Consider the following 25,072-nt stretch of genomic DNA (forward strand, 5'->3'; position numbering starts at 1 on the left):
TCTCCCTGCAGGGTATAGAGACAGAAGCGAGATATGACCCCTCCCTGCAGGGTATAGAGACAGAAGCGAGATATGACCATGCCCCTGTAGGGTATAGAGATAGAAGCGAGATATGACCCCTCCCTGCAGGGTATAGACAGAAGCGAGATATGACCATGCCCCTGTAGGGTATAGAGATAGAAGCGAGATATGACCCCTCCCTGTAGGGTATAGAGACAGAAGCGAGATATGACCATGCCCCTGTAGGGTATAGAGACAGAAGCGAGATATGACCCCTCCCTGTAGGGTATAGAGACAGAAGCGAGATATGACCATGCCCCTGTAGGGTATAGAGACAGAAGCGAGATATGATCCCTCCCTGCAGGGTATAGAGACAGAAGCGAGATATGACCCCTTCCTGCAGGGTATAGAGACAGAAGGGAGATATGACCTCTCCCTGCAGGGTATAGAGACAGAAGCGAGATATGACCCCTCCCTGCAGGGTATAGAGACAGAAGCGAGATATGACCCCTCCCTGCAGGGTATAGAGACAGAAGCGAGATATGACCATGCCCCTGTAGGGTATAGAGACAGAAGCGAGATATGATCCCTCCCTGCAGGGTATAGAGACAGAAGCGAGATATGACCCCTTCCTGCAGGGTATAGAGACAGAAGGGAGATATGACCTCTCCCTGCAGCGTATAGAGACAGAAGCGAGATATGACCCCTCCCTGCAGGGTATAGAGACAGAAGCGAGATATGACCCCTCCCCTGCAGGGTATAGAGACAGAAGGGAGATATGACCCCTCCCTGCAGGGTATAGAGACAGAAGCGAGATATGACCTCTCCCTGCAGGGTATAGAGACAGAAGCGAGATATGACCCCTCCCTGCAGGGTATAGAGACAGAAGCGAGATATGACCCCTCCCTGCAGGGTATAGAGACAGAAGCGAGATATGACCCCTCCCTGCAGGGTATAGAGACAGAAGCGAGATATGACCCCTCCCTGCAGGGTATAGAGACAGAAGCGAGATATGACCCCTCCCTGCAGGGTATAGAGACAGAAGCGAGATATGATCCCTCCCTGCAGGGTATAGAGACAGAAGCGAGATATGACCATGCCCCTGTAGGGTATAGAGACAGAAGCGAGATATGACCCCTCCCTGCAGGGTATAGAGACAGAAGCGAGATATGACCCCTCCCTGCAGGGTATAGAGACAGAAGCGAGATATGATCCCTCAGTACACGCAGGCATGGCTGACAGGACTCAAGGCTCCTCTTGCCTGGACAGTCCATCTGCATTTTGGTGTTGGCTGCCCCTTCTATATTGTATGGTAAAGTTATAGGGCTGCAGAGCCAGGCTCCATCGTAGTAAGCGTCCATCGTCCCCAGAGACTCTGTTCAGCCAGGTGAGGGGATTGTGATCAGTAACCACAGTGAATTCTCGTCCATACAGATACGGCCATAGTTTCTTAAGGGCCCACACTACAGCCAGACATTCCTTCCCAACAGTTGCATAGGCCACTTCTCGGTCCAGCAGTTTCCGGCTGAGATAGGCGATGGGGTGCTCGTCCCCAGCTGCATTCACCTGGCTGAGGACAGCTCCCAGTCCATAAGCAGAGGCATCCGTTTGCACAATGAATCTCCTCTTGTAGTCTGGAGCAGCCAGGACAGGATCGCAGATCAAAGCGTCCTTCAGCCGGTTAAAAGCCTCATCACAGGCTGGAGTCCAGATCACCAGCCGGGGCATTGTTTTCTTGGTCAGGTCGGTAAGAGGCTTGGCCACAGTACTGAAATGAGAAACAAATTTTCGGTAATAACTGGCAGTGCCCAGAAAAGCCATAACTTGTTTCTTAGTTTGGGGTACAGGCCAGTCTCTAATAGCCTGGATTTTGGCAGGCTCAGGTCGGAGCTTCCCTCCTCCCACTCTATGTCCTAGGTACTGGACTTCCCCCATCCCCAATTGGCATTTATCGGGTCGAATAGTTAGGCCGGCTGCAAGAATCAGGTCCAAAATAATGGCTACTTGATTCAGATGTTCCTTGTTACGGTTGCTGCGAGCACTGGAGACTATGTCCAGATTTCTTGCTACTGCACATGTGCGAGCGCTGGAGACTAAGTCCAGATTTCTTGCTACTGCACATGTGCGAGCGCCGGAGACTAAGTCCAATCTTGGAGCCATTGCACATGTGCGGGTGACATCATCGCTGACACGAGGTCACATGTCTCTGACACCTTCTATGCCGATTGGTCGCTGGTCATGTGCTTGTGACGTCTTGCTCGGTGATAGGCCAGCATGACGTCACCCCTGTCGTTCTGGCAGCGGATTGGCTCTGGTGTCCTCCATCTTGGATGAGGCACAGAGTCTATATAAGACCCTGACACACGCCGCATGGTGCTCAGTCCTCTTGGTTCATGCATATGAGTAGACGCTCTGTGCGCGTTCCTCTAGGCATTCCTCTGTCTATGCTAGGTGAGCGCTATCGGCAGGGTAGCGTTCTTATACCTTACAGCTTCGGCTGCTGTCCGTATCCTTACCTCTTAGGGGAGCGGACATAGGCAGGTGCCTGAGGCACATGGTCTGGCTGGGCCTTGTGATTCTACTCGTAGGTGGACGTTGCCGCTAGGGTAACGTTCCTTATACTGCGTCTGGCAGTTGTTCGTATCCTCGCACACTAGGGGAGCGAACAGAGGTAGGAGCTTTGTGCGGCTTACGCTGCTGTTCGTCTCTTTTGCACCACTAGAAGAGCGGACCTAGGCAGGTGCCATATCTAGTGGTTCGTGTCCTCGCACACTAGTGGAGCGAACGCAGGTAGGAGCTTTGTGCGGCTTACGCTGCTGTTCGTCTCTTTTGCACCACTAGAAGAGCGGACCTAGGTAGGTGCCATTTCGCACACATTGCCTTTGTCTCTGTGATTATTAACAGAGATCATTCCACACACCCTCCAAGTAAGGGAGGAATTGCTTTACTTTCTTATTATATCCTTCTGTGAGTTAACAGAGGTATTGCACTCTGCCATAGTCTGCAGCAAAGTCTTTGCACGGTGGACCCTGACTGTCTGATACTCCTTTCGGTTATTATCAGACAGCCCCCCGTAATATTAGGACTGAGCCAAGGGTCTGGCAGTTATGGCAGAATATCAGCAGTTACACCGTTACATACAAGTACTTGAGTCACGGCTCAAGAGTATAGAGGATAAACCTCAGACCATGGTGACATCTGCACATGATCCTCGACTTGCTCTGCCAAACAGATATTCTGGCGATGCCAGATCATGTCGTGGTTTCATTAGTCAGTGTCAGATACACCTAGAGGTCAACTCTTCTCGCTTCTCTACGGAGACGTCCAGAGTAGGCTTTATCATCTCCTTACTTCAGGACAAAGCCTTAGAATGGGCGACTCCCCTATGGGAGCGCTCTGATGTGGTTACTCTGAGACATCAAGACTTTCTTGATGCTCTTAAGGCGGTATTCATGGGTCCGCAGGTTACCCATGATGCGGCCCTGAGACTGTTAGATCTATCTCAGGGTTCGTTATCCACTAGTTCTTATGCCATTGCTTTTAGAACTCTGGTGGCAGAACTAGATTGGCCAGAGAAGGTGTTGATTCCTATCTTCTGGAGAGGGTTGGCAGGCTATGTCAAGGATGCCCTTGCTACTCGTGAGGTCCCTGCTTCTCTGGAGGACTTGATCACAGTAGCAACGAGGATCGATGTACGCCATAAGGCACGTAGACTCGAGGTCTCTTCCTCACGCCCTAAGCATCGGGCTATTCCAGTTGTTGAGGGTCCACTACCATCTTCCTCAGCATCTGAAACATCTCCCACTCCTATGGAGTTAGGTCATACGTTTTCCAGACTACGCAAGTCTGGTCCTCCTATATGTTACGTATGTCGTCAGGCTGGGCACTATGCCAACAAGTGTCCTAGTCGTCAGGGAAACTCCCTGGCCTAGTAACCATTAGAGGGGTGTTACTAGAGACGTCTTCTGCACCCTCTAAGTGTTGTATCCCAGGTCAGCTCTCGTTATCTGAGAATACATGGCCTATTATGGCTTTTGTGGATTCCGGAGCTGACGGGATTTTTGTGTCCTCAGGATTTGTAAAGGGACACAATATTCCCTCTATCATGTTAGAGGCGCCTATTCCTGTCCGTGTTGTTAATGGAACTATGTTGTCTGACTCCATTACATTGAGGACAGTTCCCTTGCGCCTTTCCCTGTCTCAGGGTCACATAGAGGAGATTTATTTTCTTGTTTTGCCTGAGGGTATAGACGACGTCCTTCTGGGTCTTCCATGGCTTCGGACTCATGCTCCTCACATTGACTGGGAGTCTGACAGCATTATTAGTTGGGGTTCGAAATGTCAGTCCCGATGTCTTCCCTTACCACCTAAGGTCGTTGCGGTTGCATCAACTGATCTCTCTCCCATACCTACACCCTATTTGGATTTCGCTGACGTGTTCTCCAAACAGGGTGCTGAGGTTCTTCCACCCCATAGGCCGTATGACTGTGCCATAGACCTTATCCCAGGTTCGGTTCCACCTAAAGGCAGGGTTTACCCCCTGTCGATACCTGAGTCGGAGGCCATGTCGACCTATATAAGAGAGAGTTTAGAGAAGGGGTTCATTCGTAAGTCTGTCTCTCCCGCGGGAGCTGGGTTTTTCTTTGTTCGGAAGAAAGAGGGTGATTTGCGTCCCTGCATAGATTACAGGGGTCTCAACGCAATCACAATAAAGAACAAATACCCATTACCTTTAATTTCGGAGCTCTTTGACAGACTGAGAGGAGCTCAAGTTTTTACGAAGTTGGATCTGCGGGGTGCGTATAACTTGGTACGAATTCGAAAGGGTGACGAATGGAAGACCGCTTTTAACACCCGAGACGGTCACTATGAATACCTCGTCATGCCTTTTGGGTTATGTAATGCACCGGCAGTATTTCAGGACTTCGTAAACGATGTGTTCAGGGATTTACTGTTATCCTCAGTAGTGGTGTATCTGGACGACATCCTGATTTTTTTCTCCTGATCTGGAGACTCATCGTCAGGATGTCGTTCGTGTCCTTTCCCGTTTAAGGGAGCACTCATTGTTTGTTAAACTCGAGAAATGTGTATTCGAGCAGTCCTCATTGCCTTTTTTGGGTTACATTATCTCACAAGAGGGTCTGGCTATGGATCCTGCGAAGCTCTCTGCTGTCCTGCAATGGTCCGAACCTCATTCCTTGAAGGCGGTGCAACGCTTCTTAGGATTCATAAATTATTACAGGCAGTTCATACCCCATTTTTCTACTTTGGTGGCCCCTTTGGTGGCCTTGACTAAGAAAGGTGCTAATCCCAAAGCCTGGTCTACTGAGACATCTCAGGCTTTTGAGACAGTAAAAAGACACTTTTCAACTGCTCCCGTTCTACAAAGACCCGATGAGAATAAGCCCTTCCTCTTAGAGGTTGATGCCTCTTCAGTGGGTGCTGGTGCGGTCTTGTATCAAAAGAACGGTGCAGGTAGAAAAAGGCCGTGTTTCTTCTTTGCTAAAACCTTTTCACCGGCAGAGAGAAACTATACCATTGGGGATAGGGAACTGCTCGCCTTGAGATTAGCCTTGGAGGAGTGGCGTCACTTGCTGGAAGGAGCGAAACATCCTTTCCAGGTCTATACAGACCATAAGAATCTGACGTACTTACAAACCGCTCAGCGTCTGAATCCTCGCCAAGCCCGCTGGTCCTTGTTTTTCTCCCGCTTTCACTTCTCCATCAACTATCTGTCTGGGAGTAAGAATAACAAGGCAGACGCCCTGTCTCGCTCTATGCTTTCTACCCAGGAAGAGATTGACGAACCTCGTCTTATCCTTCCCTCCAGGGTTTTTCATACGCTCTCCCCTGTGACGTTAGACCAAATCCCACCGGGCAAGACCTTTGTTCCGCCTGATCGACAGAATGATATACTGTCATGGGCCCACACCTCAAAGGTGGGTGGGCATTTTGGTATTAGGCGGACACGAGAGTTACTGGAGAGGTGGTATTGGTGGCCACACTTAGCCAGCCACGTCAAGAGATATGTCGGTTCCTGCTACTCGTGTGCTCGCAACCGTCCATTACGGCAGAGACCGGCTGGGCTCTTGCATCCTTTACCAGTGCCAGATAGACCATGGGAGGTGGTAGGCATGGACTTTGTGGGTGATCTTCCATGTTCACAGGGACATAGATTTGTGTGGGTCATTACGGACCATTTCTCCCGGATGGTTCATCTCGTACCGTTATCGAGAATCCCATCTTCCAGGGTACTAGCCAAACTATTCCTCAAGCATGTCTTTAGGCTTCACGGGATGCCAGATCGTATCATTTGTGATAGAGGCCCGCAATTTACTTCCCGTTTCTGGCGAGATCTTTGTAGCCTTCTGCAAATTGAGTTGAATCTCTCTTCGGCATACCATCCGGAGACTAATGGTTTGGTTGAACGTACCAATCAATCTATGATTATATACCTTCGACACTTTGTTGCTGAGAACCACGATAACTGGTCCTCCCTCCTACCCTGGGCAGAATTTGCCCTTAACAATTCGCTGGCTGAGGCCACTGGGCAGACACCGTTCGTACTCAATAATGGGCAACACCCTAGGGTACCGGTACCGTTTCCCGCTGCTGCACCTCGTCCTCTTGTGGCCGACTGGGCAACTAATGCCAGAGAGGTTTGGGATCGGACTCAAGAGTCGATCCAAGCAGCTAAGGACCGTATGAAGACGGTGTCCGATCGGTTTCGTCGCCCGGCTCCTGTCTTTTCTCCAGGGGACTTTGTGTGGCTCTCTGCAAAACACGTGAGACTTAGAGTGAGCTCTGTCAAATTTGCTCCTCGCTTCCTGGGTCCTTATGAGGTTCTTCGACAGGTAAATCCTGTAGTCTATCAATTGAAGTTACCTGTCCATCTTAGGATTCATGACAAATTCCATGTTTCACTGCTAAAGCCGGCTATTTTACCTCACGCTCGTGAAGTGCACTCTCCTGCCTCTGATTCCTCTCGCTCTAGCTATGAGGTACGAGCCATAGTTGGTTCTAAGATGGTTAGAGGGCGCAGGTTCTTCTTGATAGATTGGGAGGGGTATGGCCCGGAACATCGCTCTTGGGAGCCTGAGGAGGCTGTCCATGCTCCCGACTTAGTTGCCGATTACCTGCGTCGCCGGGAGGGGGGCCCTTGAGGGGGAGGTACTGTTACGGTTGCTGCGAGCACTGGAGACTATGTCCAGATTTCTTGCTACTGCACATGTGCGAGCGCTGGAGACTAAGTCCAGATTTCTTGCTACTGCTCATGTGCGAGCGCCGGAGACTAAGTCCAATCTTGGAGCCATTGCACATGTGCGGGTGACATCATCGCTGACACGAGGTCACATGTCTCTGACACCTTCTATGCCGATTGGTCGCTGGTCATGTGCTTGTGACATCTTGCTCGGTGATAGGCCAGCATGACGTCACTCCTGTCGTTCTGGCAGCGGATTGGCTCTGGTGTCCTCCATCTTGGATGAGGCACAGAGTCTATATAAGACCCTGACACACGCCGCATGGTGCTCAGTCCTCTTGGTTCATGCATATGAGTAGACGCTCTGTGCGCGTTCCTCTAGGCATTCCTCTGTCTATGCTAGGTGAGCGCTACCGGCAGGGTAGCGTTCTTATACCTTACAGCTTCGGCTGCTGTCCGTATCCTTACCTCTTAGGGGAGCGGACATAGGCAGGTGCCTGAGGCACATGGTCTGGCTGGGCCTTGTGATTCTACTCGTAGGTGGACGTTGCCGCTAGGGTAACGTTCCTTATACTGCGTCTGGCAGTTGTTCGTATCCTCGCACACTAGGGGAGCGAACAGAGGTAGGAGCTTTGTGCGGCTTACGCTGCTGTTCGTCTCTTTTGCACCACTAGAAGAGCGGACCTAGGCAGGTGCCATATCTAGTGGTTCGTGTCCTCGCACACTAGTGGAGCGAACGCAGGTAGGAGCTTTGTGCGGCTTACGCTGCTGTTCGTCTCTTTTGCACCACTAGAAGAGCGGACCTAGGTAGGTGCCATTTCGCACACATTGCCTTTGTCTCTGTGATTATTAACAGAGATCATTCCACACACCCTCCAAGTAAGGGAGGAATTGCTTTACTTTCTTATTATATCCTTCTGTGAGTTAACAGAGGTATTGCACTCTGCCATAGTCTGCAGCAAAGTCTTTGCACGGTGGACCCTGACTGTCTGATACTCCTTTCGGTTATTATCAGACAGCCCCCCGTAACATTCCTCCCATGTGTGGCTGAAGACGGCGATATCATCCAAGTAGGCACAAGCAAAGTCACCACATCCCCGGAGGATCTGATCCACCATTCTCTGGAAGGTGGCCGGGGCATTTTTCATTCCAAAAGGCATGCTTAGAAATTCATACAGACCAAAGGGGGTTATAAGCGGACCGTTCTCTCCCTTCATCCGTTAGAGGGATCTGCCAGTATCCCTTACTGAGATCCAAGGTACTGACATATCGGGACCCAGCCAGTCGGTCTAGAAGTTCGTCAATACGAGGCATTGGGTAAGGATCGCTGACAGTATGGTCGTTTAGTCGCCGATAGTCCACACAAAATCGAGTACTCCCATCCTTCTTGGGTACTAACACCACAGGGGAGGCCCAAGGGCTATGGGAGGCCTGGATTACCCCAAGCTGTAACATCTCCTCCAGTTCGTGCTGCATGGTGTTTCGAACTGATTCAGGTACCCGGTAAGGAGCCAGTTGTATGGGACGGATGCCCTGAGTGTCCACATGATGTTGGGTGACGGTGGTTCGACCTGGTTGGGATGAGAAAGCAGCCCGTCTCTGTTGAAGCACTTCCAGCATCTGGATTTTCTGTAAGGAGTCCAGGTAATCTCCCAGGGGAACCTGTTCCACAGTGGATGGGGCTCTCGCTGCTTCCACGAGATCAGGTAGAGAGTCCTCATCCTCTTGACCATCTTCTGAAGCCAACCGACAGCTTGCTATCATTGGAATGTTCCGGTCATGGTACTCCTTAATCATATTCACATGGACAGTCTTTTGCCTTAGCCCCTGATCATCTAAAGCAAGAAGGTAATTGGTATCATTCAGTTTTCTGAGAACCCGGAAGGGACCCTCCCATGTGGTCTGCAGTTTATTCTGCCGATGGGGAACAATCATTAAGACTTGTTGTCCTTCTACAAACTCCCGATAGCGTGCGTTACGGTCATACCATGTCTTCTGTCTAGTTTGAGCCATACGCAAATGACTCTGGGCAAAACTAGCAAGTTGGGCCAAGGTTTCTCGCAGCTTTAGGACATAAGGGACAACATGGGCTCCTGTATCTTCAACTTGCCCCTCCCAGTATTCCTTGAGCAGGGTTAAGGGTCCTCGGACCTTTCTTCCATAGAGTAGTTCAAAGGGGGAGAACCCAGTGGACTCCTGGGGAACTTCCCGATAGGCAAACAAGAGATGGGGTAGGTACTTCTCCCAGTCTGAATCTCGGTCCGTGAAGGCCGTCAGCATATTCTTCAGAGTGCCGTTGAATCGTTCACAAAGTCCATTTGTTTGGGGATGATACGGGGTCGTTCGGATCGCTCGTACTCCACAGGTGCGCCACAGACACTGGACCAACTCTGACATAAACTGGGAGCCTTGGTCCGACAAGATCTCACTGGGGAATCCTACTCTGGTAAAAATAATAACCAAGGCCTCGGCCACCTTGGCTGCAGAGATACTTGACAAGGCCACGGCTTCTGGATATCGGGTGGCGTAGTCCACAACAGTGAGAATGTACTGCTTTCCAGATTTACTTGGTTTAGCCAGAGGTCCAATGATATCAACAGCTACTCTTTGAAAGGGTTCTTCTATTATAGGGAGCGGTTGCAGGGGTGCCTTTGGGTGATCTCCGGGTCGCCCTCTACGCTGACATATGTCACAAGTTCGGCAGAAATGCGCCACTGCTTGGGAAATCCCCGGCCAATAAAAAGTTTGAGTCAATCGTCTCTCGGTGCGGGTTTTGCCTTGATGGCCAGCCGTAGGAATGTCATGAGCCAGGTGTAATAGGGGAATTCTGTACTTCTGAGGAACAATCAGCTGTTTGCTATAAGTCCAGGGCTTATCTAGGGAGTCGGCATTGGCAACCCGATACAGAAGTCCATTTTCTCTGATAATTCTTTCTCCGTTCTCCCCTAGCTGCCCTATTTCAGCCCGAGTTCTAAAACTAGCAAGGGTGGGGTCAGTCTCTACATCTTGTCTAAACTGAACTTTATCCCAAGTAACATTCATATTATCCCCACAAGAAGAATCACTCACCGGCTGTAATGGCAGTTCTGGTGGCCTCAGTTCCATGGATGGGTTGTACACGTCCACATGGGCTGCTCTCTTGGCTTGACTTCTGGTTACCGCACCGACAAAGTGGCAATGAAGATTCCCCACATCATTTCCTAGAAGAACGTCTGCAGGGAGGCCGCTCATCACACCGACCACACATTGTTTTGCCCCAAAGCCATAATCCAGGGTCACACTCGCTCTTGGAATATATCTCTGGGTACCTCCTGCCAGTTCAATGGCAATTCCTGGTCCCTTTTGAATTGCTTGTGGTTGAATTACTCGGGGATCGGCTATGGTGAGGAAAGCCCCAGTGTCACGGAAGCCAACAACTTTTTGGCCATCCAGCACGACCTCCTGTAGATGTTTGTCCTGAAGATCAGAAGAACAGGTGGCTGGAGCTCGCACCCCATAGACTCCGGGTAGGGGAGCCAGGATATCTGAGTCACTTGGCAAGTCATCAGGCACAGAATCCAGCTCTTCTCCTGGTGAAGGTGTCTGTAGGTAATGAACAGGCAAAGGCGGTCTGTAGCTGTTCTGTCTACGAACACCTGGACATTGGAATTGCATGTGCCCAGGCTGCCCACATCCATAACATCTGCGCTCTGGGATTCTTCCTCCGCGTCGTATTCCCAAAGGTGGAGCATGAGTAATGCGAGGCACAGTCACACGAAGGTCCCCATGAGTTGACGGTCTAGGGTGATGGTGAACATTGGGGCCAGAAGGACCAGGGGCCAGCATTGGGGGGCTGGTGTTTTTTTTCTCACTGAGTAGTAGTTTTTTCCACTGAGGCTTGATGGTGAGAGCCTCATCAGCTAGAGCTGCAGCTTCCTCCACAGTGGCTGGTCTCCTTTCACGCACCCATTCCCGGATCTCAGCGGGGCACTTGAAGTAAAACTGCTCTTTTAGGAGGACCTGGAGGACGGTCTCCAAGGTTAAGGCCTCCTCTGCCTCCAACCAACGATGCCACAGATGTTTGAGTTTGTGGGCATACATCTTGAAGGACACTTCCTCATCACATGCTAGAGTACGGAACTGAGTCCTGTAAGTGTCTGGCGTTACAGCATAATGTTCTAGAATAGTCTGTTTAATATCCGCATACTCACAGTTCCACCGAGGGTCCATAGCTCTATAGGCTGCAGCAGCTCCACCCTCTAAGAGCCCAACCAGATGCCGGACGCGCTCCCTTTCTGGGACTTCCATTAATCGACACTGATGCTCAAAGTCCTGGAAGAAGCCCTCAATGTCACCAGCAGCCTCATTAAACTGCTTGAAGTCTTTGCGGGACACTCTGGGAAGTTCCCTCATGATGGGTGCTGGGGTTACAGTCTGTCTGGAACCTCTCGCGGCTTCCACAGCGAGCTGCTTATCCAGCAATGCCATCTCCTCCATCCTGCGCTCCTTCTCTTTAGCTCCACGCATGGCCTCCCTCTTATCTTCTATGGTGGCCTCATCTCCAAGCAGTGCCATCTCCTCCTTGTACCACACAACCCATTGACTTTTTTGGGTATTCACCTCCGGCTCCCGTCTTTGCTCCCCTTGCTGTGGAAATTGTTCCTCGGTGCCATCTTGCAGGCAAGCGTGTTCCAATGCCTCAATTAGTTGCTCCTTAGAGAGTCCTTTGTAGCCGACACCTAATTCACGGGCCTTTGTTTGTAGACTCGCCACAGTCCAGTTCCTGTATCCTGAGATTCTGGTTTCAGACGTCGATTGGCTGTTGTCCTCCATTTCTTCTGCTCTGATCCCACCGCTGCCACCAGTTTGTGACGGGGTGTACATCAGAGCAAAGAGAGACAACAGGCCGAGGATGATCCAACAGGTTTACTAACAGGAATACAGTAACAGCACACGACAAGTCCAAATAAAACAGATTCGGGGGCACCTCCCGATAATCCAAAGTGCCAGATCACAACGTAATAGTCCTTTTCAGAGTCCCAGAAATCCCACACAATCCACTGGACGGCGAGGTCTGTCCGCAGATTCAGATCTCGCTCCCTTCCTCTTCAAAAACTCAACTCCCAACTGCATTTAGAAACAGGAGGGAATTGTTTGAGCTCGTGGGCCCGCCCCTCAAGGGTAGGGGTCTATGCAATGGTTGGGCCCACTAGAAGATTCTAGAAGGTTGGCTCCGAGATGTCTACAGGTTTGTGTAGTTGGCGTTATCCACTGCTTACGAAACAATGAGAAGTTCCCCTGGCTGTGTGGACAAGAGATAATTGCATTATTGGCCCAGAGACACAGGAGATGGGGGGAAGGTATGGTCACTTACATCCCAAGACATTTCAAAGTGTTCAGTAAGTACAACCAAAGGAAAGTGACATCACATCCTGACATAGTATTACAGCAAATACAGTGAGAAGGTAAAATACATCATGACACCCTCCCTGCAGGGTATAGAGACAGAAGCGAGATATGACCCCTCCCTGCAGGGTATAGAGACAGAAGCGAGATATGACCTCTCCCTGCAGGGTATAGAGACAGAAGCGAGATATGACTCCTCCCTGCAGGGTATAGAGACAGAAGCGAGATATGACCATGCCCCTGTAGGGTATAGAGACAGAAGCGAGATATGACTCCTCCCTGCAGGGTATAGAGACAGAAGCTTGATATGACCATGCCCCTGTAGGGTATAGAGACAGAAGCGAGATATGACCATGCCCCTGTAGGGTATAGAGACAGAAGCGAGATATGACCCCGCCCCTGTAGGGTATAGAGACAGATGCGAGATATGACCATGCCCCTGTAGGGTGATACAGATAGAAAGAAGCTGTATTCCCCGCCCCTCTTAGGGTGATAAGTTTCGGGAGACCCACATCTCTTCTCTCCCTCAGGTGAAGTCTCAGGATGAGCAGCATGTTGTGGGAATGATTAAGATGGAGGGTGATCACATTCTGGTCTCCTTCCCTCTGGACCTGGAGGTGACGCTGAAGGCCATGTTGTTGAGCTCTTCCCTGTACCTGGTGAGTAGTTGCCTCCATGTAGGATGCTGGTGATCTCTGGGGCGAGATGAGGGACATCTGATGGCTTCCCCACATGAATTACCCTGAGTTCTAGAAATGTCACAGAGACCGCAGACTAATAGTCAGGAATGGGACATGACAGACAGAGTCAAGACCATGGACGTTATTAGTGGAGGATCCACATAGGAACACTGGTAATGAAATTCATGATGCTGATGTGTGACGCCCTGGCAAAACCAGGTAGTCACAGTTAGGCCCCCGCATTACACCTTTCCCTCATTAGGATACACACAGCCAACCATTAAACCCTAGTCACCCCCTTAGGGACTGATAGACACACCAGGGGGGCGGAGTCAGGCAGTTGGAAGATGCCCACCTAGGAGTCTAGACAGCCAGGGGCGGGAAAACAGGTAGTGAAAGTCTGAGTTCAGTGGAGAGTGGAGGTCAGGCCTGTGTGTCAGGCCTGAAGTAAACTGACAGGTACCAGGGTAGGAGCCCTAGTGCCACTGGCTAGGAGGCAGACGGTGGTCTCCATCAGCAGGAGACGGGAAGACGGCTCGGCAGAACCAAGGTGGTCCGGGACATGGTTGTAGCCCGCCGGTACCTACACCGGGGACCCGACCGGAAACCGTGCACAAAGGGGGGTACTCTGACCCTGAAGCCAGGAACCAGAACCTACTGGAACTGGTTAATTAACTGATTGGGTGGGACAGGATCTCTAGTCCTGGCCTCAAAGTCCCTCATAGAAGACAACAGCCCACCGAATAGGGATAAGAGGTCACCGCCAAGGCCCAGAGATCCCACGGGCCAGCGTGTGCGGGCACGGCTCCTTAGGCCACATCCAGCCAGGAGCGAACTCCTACGTTTCATACAAGGAAGTCTTTTCTACTAAAAGGGTGCAGGACAAGGATAGAGACCGCCAGCAGGGTGGGGGATCCCGAACGCAACCAGCCGCGGCACCGGCCACCACCATGTTGGTTTACCAGAGACTTGCGTGTTTTACTACTGACAGTGAGTACACCAACACCCCCTGCTGCCGCCATCTTCCCTGCACTAGAGCCATCGGGTCCCGGGGCCACCATCCCTGCCCACGACGGGGTTAACATCTTGCTGCACAACATCTCCCCTGGGTGCCCACGTAACAGCAGCGGTGGTGTCCACCTTCACCACAACCCGTGGATGGCATCACGAACCTATTACGGCCTATCCCGTACATCTACGTCCCCCATTTTATTCGGCGTGTCCGGAGACCCTCGAGCCACCACCCCGGAAGGTCCGGGCCCGAGCAGCAACCGGCTGCTGGCACGGGGGCGGCACAGATGTAGCTTTCCTAAGATGCAGATTCTCTGAGCTGTAGGTCACGGTGAGCAGCCCGGACTGGAAGTGATGATGCAGCGGAAAGTGACTTGGATATTAGTAACCCGCCAAAGAGTAGAGCAGAGAGAGCGAGGCCCGGCGCTGGAGCTGGTAACATCCTAAAGCTGTAGGAGTCACAATCTAACCTGCAGGTTATACCTGCTAAGAAACCTGTATAAAATGAGACTTGGCAAAAGACACAATACAAAGGAGCAAATAAATGTGGGTGAGGATATAAAAGACGGTCAGGCTGCAGCCACTTTACTGTGCAGTTTACACCCTGCCCTGATTAATGCACTGGGATATGTAAAGACCAGAAGACTGATATCAGAGGAGAGAGGAGCGTGCCGGACCCCAGAGAAAGTGACAGAGGGATCACTCGAAAAGCGAAGACTACGAGGTGGCACAAGGAGACGCGAACACGACTCAGATGCCACAGACAAGGACACAAGGAAAGAAAGACACTTTCCAAAAGGGACTAAACAATAAGTGAAGTCTGCGATCTCCGCTACATGTGCAGATAATTATTATGGCATCTCCAAAGTGACAAATACTCAAACCTTCCAAGGTCCGCGCATCGTGAGGAGCAGCAAATTACAGACGTTACAAAAACGTGCGTTAGAGGATGTGATGGTGGAATATGGGGGTTGTGTATCGTTTTGTGTAGGTTCGTATTTTAGGTGTGGTGCTTTGTCCATTCTGTGTACATTGTCCTATTTGCAGGTTAATCACCCCTTGCCGGGCTTTTATCCCTAAAGCCCACTTTACACGTTGCAATTAGTTGTACAATCGCATTTGCGATGTGACACGCCCGGGTCACATACGGGATCTATGAGATTTCACGTTGGTCGTTCATTTGCTGTCACACGAGCGTTAGTAGTCTATGTTAAATTGGTCAATTTTGTGTGCGATCCTTTACATCATGTGTTCTGTGACGTATGCATTGAGCACCTTTTTTTTTTTTTATTTATTGACTTGCCAAGCGTGTGTAATGTGGGATGCGTTTTTACTATGTCATCTGCCATTCAGCTCTGCTACATGGCCGCTAACAGCAGACACAGACAGCCATGTAGCAGCGGTGAATAGCAGATGACAGCAGACACAGACAGCCATGTAGCAGAGCTGAATGGCAGATGACAGCAGACACAGACAGCCATGTAGCAGAGCTGAATGGCAGATGACAGCAGACACAGACAGCCATGTAGCAGAGCTGAATGGCAGATGACAGCAGACACAGACAGCCATGTAGCAGAGCTGAATGGCAGATGACAGCAGACACAGACAGCCATGTAGCAGAGCTGAATGGCAGATGACAGCAGACAGACAGAGCCATGTAGCAGAGCTGAATGGCAGATGACAGCAGACACAGACAGCCATGTAGCAGAGCTGAATGGCAGATGACAGCAGACACAGACAGAGCCGCACTGTCAGAATGAACTCAAGTGAACTTCACCCGACTTCACGGTCATGCTGCGGCTCTGTCTGTGTCGCGCCCTGATTAGCGGTCACCTGTGAAGACTCACCGGTGACCGCTAATCTCCTGAGTGACTGAAGTGAGCAGCCCTCTCTCATACTCACCAATCCCCGATCCCCACCGCTGCACGGCATTCACACTGCTCCGGCGGCTTTTACTGTTTTGAAAAAGCCGGCCGCGCCGCCCATTAAACAATTTCGTATTCCCTGCTTTCCCCGCCCACCAGCGCCTATGATTGGTTACAGTGAGACACGCCCCCACTCTGAGTGACAGGTGTCACACTGCACCCAATCACAGCAGCCGGTGGGCGTGTCTATACGGTGTAGTGAAATAAATAATTAAATAATTAAAAAAAACGGCGTGCGGTTCCCCCCATTTTTAAAACCAGCCAGATAAAGCCATACGGCTGAAGGCTGGTATTCTCAGGATGGGGAGCTCCACGTTATGGGGAGCCCCCCACCCTAACAATATCAGCCAACAGCCGCCCAGAATTGCCGCATACATTATATGCGACAGTTCTGGGACTGTACCCGGCTCTTCCCGATTTGCCCTGGTGCGTTGGCAAATCGGGGTAATAAGGAGTTATTGGCAGCCCATAGCTGCCAATAAGTCCTAGATTAATCATGTCAGGCGTCTCCCCGAGATTCCTTCCATGATTAATCTGTAAGTGACAGTAAATAAACACACACACCCAAAAAATCCTTTATTAGAAATAAAAAACACAAACATATACCCTGGTTCACCAATTTAATAAGCCAGAAAAAGCCCTCCATGTCCGGCGTACTCCAGGATGATGCAGCGTCGCTTCCACCGCAGCTGCATGGAGGTGACCGGAGCCGCAGCAGACACAGCCGCTCCGGTCACCTCCACACAGCAAATGAACACAGCCGCGCGATCAGCTGCTGTCACTGAGGTTACCCGCTGTCACCGCTGCATCCACCGGTGGCCGCGGGTAACCTCAGTGACAGCTCAGCTGATCGCGCGGCTGTGTTCATTTGCTGTGTGGAGATGACAGGAGCGGCGGTGTCTGCTGCGGCTCCGGTCACCTCCATGCAGCTGCGGTGGAAGCGACGCTGCATCATCCTGGAGTACGCCGGACATGGAGGGCTTTTTGGGGCTGATTAAAGTGGTGAACCAGGGTATATGTGTGTGTTTTTATTTCTAATAAAGGATTTTTTCGGGTGTGTGTGTTTATTTACTGTAATTTACAGATTAATCATGGAAGGTGTCTCATAGACGCCTGACATGATTAATCTAGGACTTATTGGCAGCTGTGGGCTGCCAATAACTCCTTATTACCCCGATTTGCCAACGCACCAGGGCAAATCGGGAAGAGCCGGGTACAGTCCCAGAACTGTCGCATCTAATGTATGCGGCAATTCTGGGCGGCTGTTGGCTGATATTGTTAGGGTGGGGGGCTCCCCATAACGTGGAGCTCCCCATCCTGAGAATACCAGCCTTCAGCCGTATGGCTTTATCTGGCTGGTTTTAAAAATGGGGGGAACCGCACGCCGTTTTTTTTAATTATTTAATTATTTATTTCACTACACCGTATAGACACGCCCACCGGCTGCTGTGATTGGGTGCAGTGTGACACCTGTCACTCAGAGTGGGGGCGTGTCTCACTGTAACCAATCATAGGCGCTGGTGGGCGGGGAAAGCAGGGAATACGAAATTGTTTAATGGGCGGCCGGCTTTTTCAAAACAGTAAAAGCCGCCGGAGCAGTGTGAATGCCGTGCAGCGCCGGGGATCGGGGATCGGTGAGTATATGAGAGAGGGGGATAGACTGACATGGACAGAGAGTGAGGGACAGAGATAGTGACGGACTGACAGAGATTAGTGCATGACAGACATTGTGAGGCGCTTCAGAACGCAGCTTTTCAGCTGCGCTCTGAAGCAGACCTTTTTTAAGCTGCGGTGCAGAGCGCACACCTGCGCACATAGCATCAGACAACAAAATCGTATGAGGGATGTCACACGTTACAATTGACTAGGTTCGTGCAACAAAACGCTCAATTCTAGAGAATGATACGATGTGTTTGCGATCAACGGTTTTGCGTTCAATCCTGATCGCATGTAGCTGTCACACGCAGATACCTCACAAACGATGCCGGATGTGCGTCACTTACAACTTGACCCCAACGACGGATTGTGAGATATATTGAAGCGTGTGTAGCGGGCTTTAGTCTGGGGGAGGGGGGCCTGGAATCCACCTAACCTCTCTGCTTACCTGGGGGATTATTCAGTCTGGCTGAGAAAGAGAGAAGGAGTAAAGGCCGCTTTACACGCTGCGATATCGCTAGCGATGTAGCTGGTGAAAGCACCCACCCCCGTCGGTTGTGCGTCACGGGCAAATCGCTGCTCGTGGCGCACAACATCGCTCGGACCCGTCACACTACTTAACCTGCCTGACGACGTCGCTGTGACCGGCGTACCACCTCCTTTCTAAGGGGGTGGTTCGTTCAGCGTCAGAGCGGCATCACTAAGCGGCCGCCCAATAGAAGCGGAGGGGCAGAGATGAGCGGACGTAACATCTCGCCCACCTCCTTCCTTCCTTCCTTCCTCATTGCCGGCGGTCGCAGGTAAGGAGATGTTCCTCGTTCCTGGGGTGTCACACATAGCAATGTGTGCTGCCGCAGGAACGACGAACAACCTGCATCCTGCAACAGCAACGATAATTGGGATTAGAACGACGTGTCAACGATAAGTTAAGTAATTTTGATCGTTAATGGTCGTTCGTGCGTTTCACACGCAACAATGTCGCTAACGAGGTCGGATGTGCGTCACGAATAACCCCAACGACATCTCGTCAGCGATGTCATTGCGTGTAAAGGGGCCTTTAGATTCATCCTCTGAGAAAGAAGCTGATACCCCAGAGAAACTGTGAGAAGCCCTGATTTCCCAGGAAAAGGACTGCTGGAGGATTGTGACTAATTTATCGCCTGTGGGAGAAGCTGAGGCTCCCCAGAGAGACCTAAACATTTTCGCTTACTGGACTGTATCCGTGTTCCTGTACTATTTGTGGTGGATTATTTGATGGACATTCTGGTGTGCATGAAATAAATATTCATTGGATTGTTCACTCATCTCTCTGTTGATTGTGTGATATGTGAGTACAGAAACTGGACCGCATCCAGTCTACAGGAGAGAGCCAGAGGTCTGGGCCTGAACTACCAGGGACTGAGTAAAGAGGCCTTAAATTATCTACTGGTGGGTGAGAGCCAGACCCCCTCATCCCAGATGTCTAACAGACAAGCACTGGGGACGGGGATCCCTGCCCCAAAAAGCCAGTGATTGGTGTCATATGATGAAGAGATGGCAGGACTTTGAGCAGCAGTGTGCAGTGATGGAGGTTCCCCACTCTGGCTGGGTGCGTTTGTTAGTGGGACTCCTGAACGGAAGCCTGGCAGAGGCTTATCGCACCATTGCCTCACAGCAGAACCGGGATTACAACATTGTAAAGTGGATTATCCTGGATTACCATGCCATCACCCCAGACTCACATAGGGCACAGCTCCGAGACCTCCCATGCACCACGGGGGGATCGTTTAGGGTGTATGCCCATAAGACATCGCAAGCATATCGGAGATGGCTGGAAGCGGAAGACGCCTTCACTATGGAAGACGTTACACAAGTATTTCTAATAGAACAATTTCTTTACAAGTGTCCCTCAGAAATACGGGAATGGGTCAGAGACCGCACGCCGGGGATAGAGCTGCAGCCCTGGCTGATGAGGCCCTTACTATCCGACCACAATGGAGGGGGCTTCTGGACAATAAGACACAGCCTGCTCCTGCACCCCAGACCCCTACAGTTATATCTGCCCCTCCAACCAGCCTCAGACCGATGACAACCACAGGTCACAATCCTGGGCCCCAACAGTTCCGACCACGCCCTGGGGGGATCACAGAGAGGAGATGTTATGGGTGCGGGCAACCTGGACACCTGCAATTCAATTGTCCCGCAAGGACTCGGAGAGAACCCCACACACCTCCACCTCTGGTGCATTTTGTGCACTCCATCCAGCCAGAGGAAGAGGTACTACCACCTCCACCGGAGTGTACCGCTGACCCCTGCACCATAGATGCCCCTGTTGGAGTGTACCGCTGACCCCTGCACCATAGATGCCCCTGTTGGAGTGTATGGCCTCCAGCCTTCGTCACCAGGTTCTCCTACTGCCTTCTCCAGAATGCACATCAGAAGGAGTATTACGCAGATGAGATGTTATCGATGTGGCAGCCTGGGCATCTGCAAAACACCTGCCCTGCTGGTCGATTGAGGAATGACCTTGTGTGAAGCCCTGCCGGTGTTGTGTCGGTGCATTACCTTCAGGGACTCCACATGGCGGGACGGTCTGGTCACAGGTAGGGAACCTTCTAGGATTGTCGTGACGCAACTCTCGGTATTGCGGTCAGGGTGACCGCCACTGCAGATTAAGGGGTGCCTGGGGCTGATGGTGGGTGCAGTCAGTTGTAGTGGCCTCCCGAGAGTGAGGCAAGCCCCAGGGCCCTGTGTAAGTGTGTGGAACCACAAGGCGCAGAATGACTCAAACACAAGCAGAATGTCTTTCAGGGGTTTTACTCACTGATGGTGGCAGGGTGAGTAACCCGGGCGTAGCTGGGATGAACCAGGCTGGAACCAGGCGTCCTTCAGGCTGACTTGTGAGGGTGGTTACTGACTCGCCTTCTTTAGCCCTTCTGTTGTTTGTGATGACCCCGACTTGCAGTCCCTACGGGGGTCACCCAGGGAAGTTGAGCTCTTCTCGTTTCGGCCCGTTTGCTTGTAGCCTGGACCAGGTCACTCCGGCTGCTTGCCTCCTGTGAACTATGGGCCCTCTCTTTGCTACGTGGCTGCGGACTCTGTGGTGGTATGGTGTGGGCTTTAAGGGCCCCACACCGGCAGGTTTGGCAGAAGAAAGCTGGATCTATCTCTGCACTGGGACCTGTTACCCCTGCGGGCCTGGTACCTCCCTGGCAGTCCCCTTACTCTGCCACCCCTTTGCTCTCTCTAGCCTTGGGTGGATTTCGGGCGGCACTACCAGGTGACCGATCTCCCCCGTCGGTAGTCACTGCGCGTACGCTGTCAGCTTATGACAGACTCCAGGGTCTGCTGCATGCGACTGCTCTCCCTGAGCTGCACTCACTAACTGGCTCACTACTTCCTCCTCTCCTGTTCTTGCTTACACAACCTAGCAACCAGGCTCTCTACCACACCCCCTGAGTGGACATGGAGGCCGCGCCCTCTCCTGGAAGCTCTCAGGAGTCCTCCCAAAGGTAGATGTGTGAGACCTGATTACTATGCGCCTGTGTAGCCACACCTCGGTCAGCCTTCTGGATTACCTGTATTGTACTGCCACCAGCATGCACACTTGCACCAAATCGACCTGTTCATTCCCTACAGCTGAATACAAGGGGGGAAGAATTCTCACCCCTTCAAGCTGACTTGCCTAATGACTCAGACACTCGTGGTCGACCACTAGAGGTTTATGGGGTGCGAGCCACAGCCCCGAGTTACTCTCCTCATCAAAGTAAGCACTTACAGGAGGTTGTCCTGGATGGACAGAGAGTCATTGGATTTTGTGACTCCGGGGCATTTCTCACAATAGCTGATCCCCGGGTGTTCGGTCAGAGGCGATACATCATGGACCAGGGATTGTTATTGAATTGGCTGGAGGACAAAAGAGGATTATCCCAAAGGTGACTGTAGATCTGGACTTTGGCTTTGGGGTCAAGCAATGTGTGGTTGGGGTGATGAGCGGCTGCCTGCAGATATTCTCCTAGGAAATTATGTGGGAGATCTACAATGCCGATTTGTGGGTGCAGGAAACACAGTTTGAGTGAAGGAGGACACAAAGGGAAGCTTGTCCTTCCAACCCTACCGCTGTACAAGGGACTATCCACAGCTTCTCCATCCAATACAAGCGTGGAAGCCAACACCAGAACGCTGAGGGACTGTCTCAGCAAGAAGAACCATAGACCATCCACAGCTGGGCAACATTGACTTAAGTGAGATGGCCAGAGGTCTGTGTAGACCTCATGGTGTACTCACTTATTCAGAAGGAGGGAGAGGTTGTGATGGTGGGATATGGGAGGTCGTGTAACTTGTCAGCTATTGAGAGAAAATGTGTAAGAGACATAGCTCAGGTATGAAGTATACGTGGCGCTCTTATGCCTAATGTATGGCCGCCAGGTTGGCTCCCTGGATGATATAGGAGAGAGGCATTATACAGTAATAAAGGACAATAGAGGAAGTGACTGTAGTATATAAGTTATGAGATCTGTTTGCACCAAGTTACCCATTCAAGCAAGGCAGACCTCATAACGTATACACTACAATCACTCCCTCTAATGTCCTCTATTACTATATAATGGCTACCATACTAGCTGCCAATACCACCAGCCCTGGTAGAGACATTGTGCAGCGGCGGCCCCTATACTTAGCCGCGGCACCGCAAGTGAAACTTGAATAAGCTTTATTCACCAATCCCCTGTAACTATCCCCATTACAAAAAGGGCCCAGGGCACGGAACCGTGTAACAGCCACCATCCTGACATCCCCAATAGAGACTCTGCCCAAAACAGAGTACCCCATATTCCTGGGTGCTACAACCCTGTTTTCTGCCACTGCGAACAGGATTGAACGGGACCCGCTCAAACTGGGTGACGTGTGCCTTAAAAGTTGTATTATATGGACTGAACTTTATTGTTTGAAAAACCACCGCCATTTGGCTGTGAAAAATTACTGCGCCACAGCAGACTAAAAGGCGCGAAAAAAAAGCCCTGCCCCCTTGAAGTATCCGGAATGTAAAAACGAAACCGGAAGCAGGGAGCTTGGAGGCCCTGCTCCAGGGGATCGTGCCAGTGCCCCAGGTCAACCAGGGACCTGGACCGCGGAGAGGCTAGAGGCAGAGGTCCATTGATGTGCTGGACTCTACGAGCAGAACACTTGCAGCGAGTAGAGGAGTGGAAGGTGGAGATGATGGAGTTGGTGGCAGCTATGCAGGCTCAAGAGAGTGGAGCGCCACTTGACCAGGCTGCACCGATCCAGCTACTGGGATCCATCCTCGACCAGGCCGTGTCACCGCCAGAGCCAGAGAGACCAGAAGCGGTCGCATCACCTTCTCCGCTGTAGAAGGGCAAAGTGGTACCAGGCCCGACCTGAAGGAGGGAGTGTTCATCTCCCGCCAGGATGTGAGACCCCATCTCCCCAGAGGACACCTTGATCGGGACTTGCATGTGGGTGACAAAGTGGCCTACACACGGCACTATGGAGAGTGGGGCTGGTATGCTCTTGATGTGTAGGTTCTTGCTGCAAAGTCATCCCCCGCTCCCACTTCAGAACCCACTTCAGCACCAGTCCCTTGGCTGCCACCAGGAGGCAGTGCAGGTGCATGGGACCAGTGCACACAGACTCTAGTTGCTGATCCCAGAAGGCCAAATGAACCTGATGGCCCCTACCCAGCACCATGGTAGCCGTTACCTGCTATGCTACCAGTTTGTTTTGTTTACTGTTGAACTGTTCCTGAAAGTTTAAAAATGTTGATTTAACCTACCTTTTGAATGTGTTGAAAATGGACAATTGAAAAAATTACCAGTTTCGTGTTTTTGATATAAAAATGGACCGAGGCTGCAGGACTGGCAGCAGCCAACACAAACTTGTGTTTCTGTAAATAGTTGCACCAATTGTGCCCCACCAGGGTACACCCATCCAGCGGACATTGCTGTGTGCACCGCCACCTGGAGAGGCCGGGTGCAGGAAAGGTCTGCAGCAGAGGCGGCCGAGACCTGGTCACCAGTGAAACTGGTGATCTGCCTCCTTAGAAGGGTTCTGGGACCAGGACCTTTGGGTGGTGGGTGCAGGGAGGGATACCCAGGTTGCAACGTTGAAGTGATGAACCTCCCCTGCGTGGGATGAACCTGTTTATATTTACCTGTTGAAAAGAAAAAGAAAAAAATTTGTAACCACTTTTACCTTGCAGCCCAAGGACGTGCTGGAATTAACCAAGGGGGAATGTAGGGCCCCTGAAGCCATACCCACCAGGATGCAGGGCCTACCCCCTTAGGGACCCAGAACCCCAGTGCCGGTAACACCAAAAACCCAGGTAATCCCAGTTTTCCCCAACAATCCCCCATACAATGGTACCTATGGTGGGACCATGGATGGCCTACTAGAGGTAGAGCCACTCCAGTCCACTATTTTTCCAGGTGGGGAGGGGCAGACTGTGGAGAGTAGTCGGGAACACAGAAAGTCAGTAGTCAGTCTAAGTCTGAACTGCAGTGACAGCAAAAGTGTAAATGTGTGACTGAGGAGATGTCCTGACTCGGGTTAACGGTGACCTGGTACCCAGGAGAAGTGGTTACTGGTGGAGTACTCCCAGTACTACGCACCGACAAGGTACAGGACCCAAGGACAGGAAAGAGCTTCAAGCTAACCTGTTAACACCTGCACAGCAAAGAACCATCAAGGACCTCGCTGACCCTAAAGAATCCGAAGACTCAATAGCAAAGGGAGAACCGGGGACAGGACCAGAGACTCCAACCACACAGGGTTGGACAGAAGTAGGCAAACCACAGACCGGGGACCCCAGTGTTCCATACCACGGGGACCCACTTACCAGAGACAGGTGCAGGGGAAAAAGGTACCAGGGAACCAGACTGGCACTGGGACGAAGGGGACCTGGGTGCGAAACCAGCCGGCCTCGGGCAACAAGTTAACATCCAAGTAAGTAAACCAGTTGCACTGAATACCTGTCTGGACTCCTTCTTCCGACGTTCACCGCCCCATAAAAAACGCTGGGGCAATAATCTACTTGCGGAGGGACTACCACACTAGTTGCCAATACCACCAGCCCCAGTAGAGACATTCTGCAGCGGCGGCTCCCTACATATAGCCGCAACACCGCAAGTGGCGTCACAAATAACTTTATTCACCAATCCCCTGTAAATACACCCCATTAGAAAAATGGCCCAGGGCCTGGAAATGGGCAACGGCCACCA

The 25,072-nt window shown here is 51.4% G+C and overlaps 1 pseudogene; it reads left to right on the forward strand.

Moving 5' to 3' along the window:
- Positions 1–25,072, forward strand: part of LOC142302201 (phospholipid scramblase 3-like) — a 122,827-nt pseudogene that overhangs the window by 91,713 nt on the left and 6,042 nt on the right.

This window comes from Anomaloglossus baeobatrachus, chromosome 4 (genome assembly GCF_048569485.1).
Source record: "Anomaloglossus baeobatrachus isolate aAnoBae1 chromosome 4, aAnoBae1.hap1, whole genome shotgun sequence".
Lineage (NCBI taxonomy): Eukaryota > Metazoa > Chordata > Amphibia > Anura > Aromobatidae > Anomaloglossus > Anomaloglossus baeobatrachus.